Below are 8,115 nucleotides of genomic sequence, written 5' to 3'. Positions count from 1 at the left end.
AACGGTAAGGCAGCAGTTGATACAGTAAAAAGAAGCAAAGCAGCTCACGTGGACCAGGATGGTGTGGGTGACCTTGATCTCAAGAGAGGACTGTGGGCAGAGACTGTGCCTACGGATGTGCTGGACATTCTTGCGATGGGTGAAGAGGAACTTTACCATGTGCACGCTGGTCCAGATCATGAGGAACACACATAGCAGGTCTCTTAAAGTCATTATTCCCTGGAATGCAAACACTCCATTCCTCTCAGCATCACGTGCTATACAGTAGTTTTGGTTATAAAAGTCTTCAGTTCCAGTAATGTTGAATGGGGCCTTCACTATCAAGATAAGCCATGCATAGATCAGCATGTTGAGTACCCAGAAACAGAGGAAGGCAGAAGAAATGCATGTGTAGATGTTTGATTTGAACCACGCCCACTGAGCATGGTTGTTGGTGATCACGATGGCTTGGAACACACTGAGGAAAGATGTGGTACAGAGGGAAAGACCCCGGCCCACTCGGTAAAAGAATAAAATTGCCTGACAACCAGCGTCGCTCAGAAAATTTCTTATTCCAAAGAAAGAGATTAATTCCGGAATCCCGGGGAATAAAATTGTCATCATATTGGCAAAAGTTAAGTGGGTAAATATCCAATCTATTGGCTTATTTCTTTGCAGAACGGTTTTGACATATAGCATAAGCAACAATGAATTTCCAATAAAACCAATCATGAATTGGAAGCAAAATAATACTCCCCAAACCGTATCTTGTAGAATTACTGTGTCCATCACTTCCTTGTTCGTTGGATGAGGACCTAGACAAAGTATATATAACAGATCGGTTGGTGAACTTGAGAGAAGTGTCCCAACATGCTGGTGTGAATGTGACTTACCCATTATGTCAGTAGAATGTGTAAAAGCGCTGTCATTTTTCATAAAATGAAGAATTAATGCGAAAAGAATTTTTAAAGAGTTATTGACATCATTTAGGAGGAATTATTGCTTCTATTTGTTTTGTGTTTTAGTCACAACCAGAATTATACATAGATTACTCTTGGCTCTGCACTCAGGGATCACTCCTGGTATGTGTGGAGGACCCTATGAGATGTAGGGGATCGAACCCGGGTCTGCCATGTGCAAGGCAGGCACCCTCCACACTGTACTATCTCTGACTCCTGTTGTTTCCATTTTTGTAAAACTATTCCAGCTGGCTATTTCCAGAGAAGTAAAGTTAGTATCTTGTTGAGTAATTTTTTAATCAATTATATATTTTATATCATAGAGGTTAAATATAATCATAGAGGTTATATTTAACCTCTATGATACATTTAAGTCATATGTAGCTTAGATTGGTTTTATTTAACTTGACAGCTTTCATGTGTTCCATAATATTTTCCAGAAACTGATAATCAGTTCTTTTTACTTTTTCTCCTTTGGCTTTTTGGATCACACCCAGGAATGCTTAGGTTTTATTTCTGGCTCTGCACTCAGGAGTTACCTTTCTTGGTGTTCAGGGCACCCTATGGGGTGCCAGGGATCAAACTCTGGTTGGCCACATGCCAGTCAAATGCCCTAGCCAATGAACGATCTGTCTGGTCTCATTCTCACTGTCACTGTCACTGTCATCCCGTTGCTCATTGATTTGTTCGAGTGGGCACCAGTAACATCTCTCGTTGAGAGACTTATTGTTACTGTTTTTGACATATCCAATTCGCACAGCTAGCTTGCCAGGCTCTGCTGTGCGGGCTCCATACTCTCAGTACCTTGCCGGGCTCTCAGAGAGGGGCGGAAGAATCGTACACATGTCGGCCGAGTGAAAGGCGAAAGCCCAACCACTGTGCTATTGCTCCAGCGCCATATACATGGTCTCATTCTAGTCTTATAAGTCATAGTATTGGATCTCCATTTTACATGAAATCATTCTGGCCTCTCCCCAGATCCTGTCTCAGAGAGTCACAGGACCATCAGATTCTGTAGATTTCTCTTCTGAATCTTTTGTATCATTACCTCCAGTGCTCCAAAATGGTTTGATTTGAGAGCTCTGACCAGCGAGCTCGGTCACACAGAATGGAATACACATCAGGAGTGTCCAAGCTTTAGGTTCACCCAAACAGATAGCACACAGAGCAGCCATTTATTCATCCATATTGCTCCAGCATCCTGGTTCCTGTCATGTGAGCCGCTGTTGAAGTTGACAGACACGTTCAGCACTGTGAGTAGACACGGCACAATTAAGGGGTGCATGTAGACAGAGACCCGGATATTACAAATGAATAATCAGCAGCATCCTTAAAGGATAGATTACATGTCAATTTGCTATTCTATTCTGGCCTGGACATGCCTGTCTGCTTCCCTCTGTCTAAACCTGTTTTCCTCAGGGACTATCCTGATCTTGGGGTTCCTGTTAGGGGGTGAATTTCCCATCTCTCACTATTCCTTACCCAGGTCTCTTGCAGTGTCCATGAATTCATAGGTACTTTGGTTCAGTGAAGGTCTCAATATCTTTCCTGGACATTATCTTCATTTACTTCTCTACCATGAGTTAGAGCTTCTCAAGAACCCTTTCTTGGGGTAGAGCATTTGCCTTCCATGCAGCCAACCCGGGTTCTCAATCTCCTGCACCCCAAATGGTGCCCCAAGCACTGCCAGGAGTGATTTTTGAGTGCAGAGCCAGGAGTAAGCCCTGAGCATTGTCGGGTGTGGCCCCTCAAAACAAACCCAAGGGAGGCAATTCTGGGGCAAAACTCCGAGGATCCAATTTTCTCTTGTGCAGGGGCTGGACTTCAGGCTGGGGCAGGGTGAAGAGCCTGAAGTGGTTTATGTACCATACAGCTGTTAGGAAAAATGATGCTGTGCAATTCGCTTATAAATGCATGGACATGGAGAATATGCAGAGTGAAGTAAGTCAGCAGGAGACAAACAGACTTAGAATGCACTCATTTTTGGGATTAAAACAAACCCGTATAGTATAAGTTTAACAACCATGGACAATAGAAACAAGGGCCAGGAGGATTGGTTCGTGATTGGAAGCCTGTCTCAGGGCTGGAGGAGAGACAGTTGGTTTAGAGGAGGAGCCACTATTGACAATGCTGGTTGGAACAGATTGCTCTGGATGGGAGATGTGTGCTGAGAGTGGGTAAAGGGCCAAACATGATGGACTCTCAGGATCTGTATTGCAAACTACAATGCCCAGAAAGAGAGAGAAAGATAGATACAGAGAGAGACAGAGATAGAGACAGACAGAGACTGACAGATAAACAGACAGACAGAGATAGGTGGAGACATAGAGATACAGAGACAGAGACAGAGAGAGAAAGAAGAAAAGTGCCTGCCAAAGAGGCAGGCACAAGGGGACTGTTAGCAGGAGGGATACTGGGCATATTGGTGGTGGGAAATGTACACTGGTTGCGGAATAGTATGTATCATTGTATGACTGTAACCCCCTCAAGAAACTTGTTACTATATCTCACAGTGATTCAATTAACACACACACACACACACACACACACACACACATGCACGCACACAAAGAAATTTGTTGTATGTGTGTGGGTCTCTATCCTTCCTGCCCCTTAAATACTGCACCCAGGATTGGAGTGCTCCCTTTGATCACGAGCCTACTTCCAGTTGATTCTCAGTCTCTCGTTTCTTTTCTTTTCTTTTCTTTTTTTTTCTTTTCTTTTCTTTTTTTTGCTTTTTGGGTCACACCTGGGATGCACAGGGGTTATTCCTGGCTCTGCACTCAGGAATTGCTCCTGGTGGTGCTCAGGGGACCCTATGGGATGCTGGGAATCGAACCTGGGTCGGCCGGTGCAAGACAAACGCCCTACCCGCTGTACTATTGCTCCAGCCCCTCAGTCACTCATTTTTGAAACACTCATCATCCACCTACAGCCTCTGTCGCTTTCCCTGCATAAAGTTAATTGAGCCCAAATCACTGTCTTCCCTCCATAGATGCTAATCGCGGTGGCACTGCCTAACCCAACCCCTGCTCCATTTTGGTGGTGCGATGCTGAGGAAAGCCATTTTCAGTACCCTTCCCCTCACCCTCTCACATTTATTAATTCTCACTTCTCACTCAGGTCCTGGCCATCATCACACATTCATATTCAGCTTATTTTATAGAAATTCATGATTAGGGTTGAAGCCATAGTACAGCAGCTAGACATTTGCTTTGCACGTGGCCAGCAGGGGCTCAATCGCTGGCATTCCATATGGTTCCCTGGGCACTACCGGGAGTAAATCCTGACTGCAGGGCAGGAGTAATCTCTGAGTATCACCAGGGGTGGAAAATAAAAAAAAAAAGAGTTTATTTTATTCTGACGGCTAATGACAGTTTTGTTTTCTTTATTTCCCCCCCCCCTGGTGATACTCAGCAAAAGTTTCACAATATTTCCCATGTAGGGACAACCATGAGTGAAACAAGTAAAAGGATTATTTTAAGAAGAATTGGTTTCACGGGGCCGGTGCAATAGCACAGCCAGTAGCGCATTTGCCTTGCACTCGGCCGACCCGGGTTCGATTCCCAGTATTCCATAGGGTCCCCTGAGCACCATCAGGGGTGGTTCCTGAGTGCAGAGCCTGGAGTGACCCCTGTGCATTATCAGGTGTGACCCAAAAAGAAAAAAAAAGGCCTGGAGCAATAGCACAGCGGGGAGGACACTTGCCTTGAACACGGCTGTCTTGGGTTCGATCCCTTGGTACCACATATCCTCTGAGCCCCAGCCGGAGTGATTCCGACATAGAGCGAGGAGTAAGCCTTGAGCACAGCCGGTGTGGCCTAAAAGCAATAAGGAACACAAGGCAAACAGCATAAGCCCATTAGGGAATTCACAAACATGGTAGAATATCATCATTTTAGGAAACATATTAAGAAAATTTACTTAACATTATGGCAGAGCCTGTAATGCCCTTGGCGTATTCGATATGCCCAAAACAGGAACAATAACGGGCCTCACTTCATGTTCCTGGAGCCCGCAGATGCCATTGGGCTACATTAGCACGAGACAGAGACAAATGGAGGCATTACTGGCGCCCAATCGAGTAAATCATGAACAACAGGATGACAGTGCTACAGTGCAGTGCAGACTTAACATTTGGCAAAATAAGTCAGATTACCAAAGGACAAATGAGACGGGCAGCTCTCTCCTTGAAAAATCTCATTCATGGGGCTGGAGTGAGAGTACAGCCGGGAGGGTGTTTACCTTGCATGGGTCTGACTGGTTGGATCCCGGCATTTCGTAGGTCCCCCAGCACCCCCAAGAGTAATTCCTGAGTGCGGAGCCAAGATTATCCCCTGAACATTGCCAGATGTGACCCAAAAAGCAAATCCAACCAACCAAGCCATCATCTCCACATGGGACTAGAGTGATAACACAGCGTTTCGGGAGGGCGCTTGTCTGGCACGCAGCTGATAGGGTTTGATCCTTGGCATCCCTTACAGTCCCCGAACCCCACCTGGAGTAATTCCTGAGTTTAAAGTCAGGAGTAAGCACTGAGCACCACCTATTTGGCTCCAAACAGAAACAAAATAATCTTGTAATATGCAAATTATAAATAAAGGGAGAATTATTTATTTTCTTTTTTGGGTCACACCTGGCGATGCACAGGGGTTACTCCTGGCTCTGCACTCAGGAATGACTCCTGGCAGTACTCAAGGGACCCTAAGGGATGCAGGGAATCGAACCGGGATCGGGCACGTGCAAGGCAAACACCCTACGCTCTGTGCTATCGCTCCAGCCCCTAAGGGAGAACTAATTGATTCAAGGTTATTCTAACAAATCTATAAGGTGCCAAACTGATCATTTTAGTTCATAAGTATGAACAGATCTCTCCACCGCCCAGGGCCTAGTCACAAAAGCTGACGGCAAGGTCATGGCGGGGCCGCCCGCGGGGGGGGGGGGGGCCGGAGCGCGCGCCGGCGGGGGCGCCCCCGCCCGGGTCCCCGGGTCCGGGTCCCGCCGCTCTGCCCGCGCCGCTGCCGCCGCCCCCGCCGCCGCCGCCGCGGGAAGGGCAGAAAGCCAAGCCTAAGACGCGGCCTGAGCCCGCGGGAAACCCTCAGACAGAAGCCCCAGCCACCCCTCGTCAAGAAGGAGCCGCGGGCCGGGGACCTGCCCCTGCGCTGGTGGAGGACGGGCCTCCCCGGGTGGCCGGGCCGTGCAGAGTGCCCTGCCGCTGGTGTCCACGGCGGGTCGGCCGGGCACCCCGGGCGCTGGGCGGGGCCGCACCCCCCGCGGGCTCATCCTGGCGCCCCTCAGCCGTGCCAAGGCGGCAGCCGGCGGCTCCCGAGGCTCCGTGGCCCCCAAGCGGCCCCTGTGGGAGGACCCCCGCCCGCCCCCTGAGGTGACGGCCAAGACCCGCGCCAGACCGAGCTGCCCTTCACGGCCAAGGCCGCCCCCTCGCCCACCGGCGCCTGCTGCGAGCTGCGCGGCCTCGACTGAGACCCGCAAGGCGCTGGCGGCCTCGCGCGGGCGGGCGCCCCTGAGGCAGTTTGGGGTGACCGAGCGGTGCGGGAATGAGGCCCCCATGGAGACGCTGAGCGAGGGGACCAAGCGGCGGCCCCCAAAGGTGGGCGCCCATCGCAGCTCCATCCGGGGCGGCCGTCCCTGCACCAGGAAGCTCCGCGGTGCCGGCCACAGGCGTGAGGGTGACGAGCGGCCGCCGCTGGGGTGGCCCCGGTGGCCTGGCTGTGGGGGGCGCAGCGCCTGTGGCGAGCCGGGGCTGGAGCTGGGCGCGCGGCTGGTGGCAGCGAGCGGCCTCTGGCCTCGGCCCTCCAGGCTCGGGGAAGGCCGAGGAGCACCAGCGGCCGAGCAGCAACGAGTGTGAGCGCCGGCAAGCGCGCCCGGCCAGCGCCTCTGGGGCCCGGGCGGGGAGGACGCTGGCGGTCTGCGACAGAAGCGAGAGGAGGTCGGCAGCCCCCTCCCCGGGTCCGGCCGGCCCCTCCCCGGGGCCACGACCCCCTCAGACGTCACTCGTCAAGTCCGCGGGCAACGTCTGTCCCCTCAGGGGCGGGTTCTGCGAGGCGCAGTTCCGGAGGCCGCTGTCCACCCAGGAGGAGGGGGCGCGGCACTTGCCGCGGCGCATCCTGGACAGGAGCTTCTCCAGAGTGGACGCCCCTCCCGGAGAGCCCCCCGCCCCGCAGGCACAGACGGCCGTGGCCGAGGCGCCCTGACGCGCGCAGTCCACACCCTCCTGCACCCTCTCCTCCCTCTTTCCTTTCCGTTTCCAAAGGAGCAAGCCAGAGCCTCCATTCGTCCCCAGGGGGCCGGGCACACTGCAGCCGGGACACCCTCCCCCCAGCAGAGCACTTGGGGCCTGGGGGATTCCCTGGCCCGTGGGGGCAGCCAGGTGGGGCTGCGCTTGCCTTCGATGGCCATTCGCAGAGCCCCCAAAGACCCCCTGTCCTGGCTCACTCCCGTCCCCGTGGACCTACTCACTCCGGACACGTGCACGCACGCACCTCGTGAGACCTGGGATCCTCCGAACCCCCCAGTTCCCGAGTGGAGCGACCAAGTCCCGCCAAGGTGCTTGCTCAGGGGAGGCCGGGAGCCCCTACTGAGCCATGAGGCCACGGAAACCCTTGCTGGCCACGCCCCCCAGGGGCTTCCCCAGCAGGAAGAGCTCAGAGCTGACAGCTGCCCCCTGCCAGGTCAAGTGCCCCAGCCTTGGTGCTTGGGCGGGAGGGGTTGCGGTGGGCTCCCCCACGCCCGCCCTCCCCAATTTTCTCTGTTGCTTTCTTTCTGTGTATAGCTCATCACTGTTTTAAAAACGCGTTTTGTGTAGAGAAAAAAAAAAGTATGAACATATCAACTATCGTAAGTTCACTTTATTCCATTATATCTTCATCATATGATAAATAAAGAAGATAAATATTGAAAATTAAAAATTATTAGGTTCTTGATTCACTATTAATGAATGATCTACACTGGTTAATAATTGAAACCGCCAAAAATTTTGTGATAACACAATTCACAAAATAGTTGCAAAGTTAAAGGATTTTCAACATTATTTCTCCGATAAAATATTCTAATTGAAAAAATAATTTCACTTGATGAAAGAAATTCTTGGTCAAAATTTTTTAAACTCGTAGAAAGATGTCTTTGTAAGGCAGAAAAAAAACTTTGAATACATAAATCA

General features: G+C 51.2%; 1 pseudogene; it reads left to right on the top strand.

The window, feature by feature from the left end:
- The first annotated feature begins 442 nt into the window (after positions 1-442).
- Positions 443-7,632, top strand: LOC129401838 (protein Wiz-like; annotated as a pseudogene).
- Positions 7,633-8,115: the final 483 nt, after the last annotated feature.

The sequence above is a fragment of the Sorex araneus genome, chromosome 2 (genome assembly GCF_027595985.1).
Source record: "Sorex araneus isolate mSorAra2 chromosome 2, mSorAra2.pri, whole genome shotgun sequence".
NCBI classification, from domain to species: Eukaryota; Metazoa; Chordata; class Mammalia; order Eulipotyphla; family Soricidae; genus Sorex; species Sorex araneus.
This window is presented reverse-complemented; position numbering and strand designations above follow the sequence as displayed.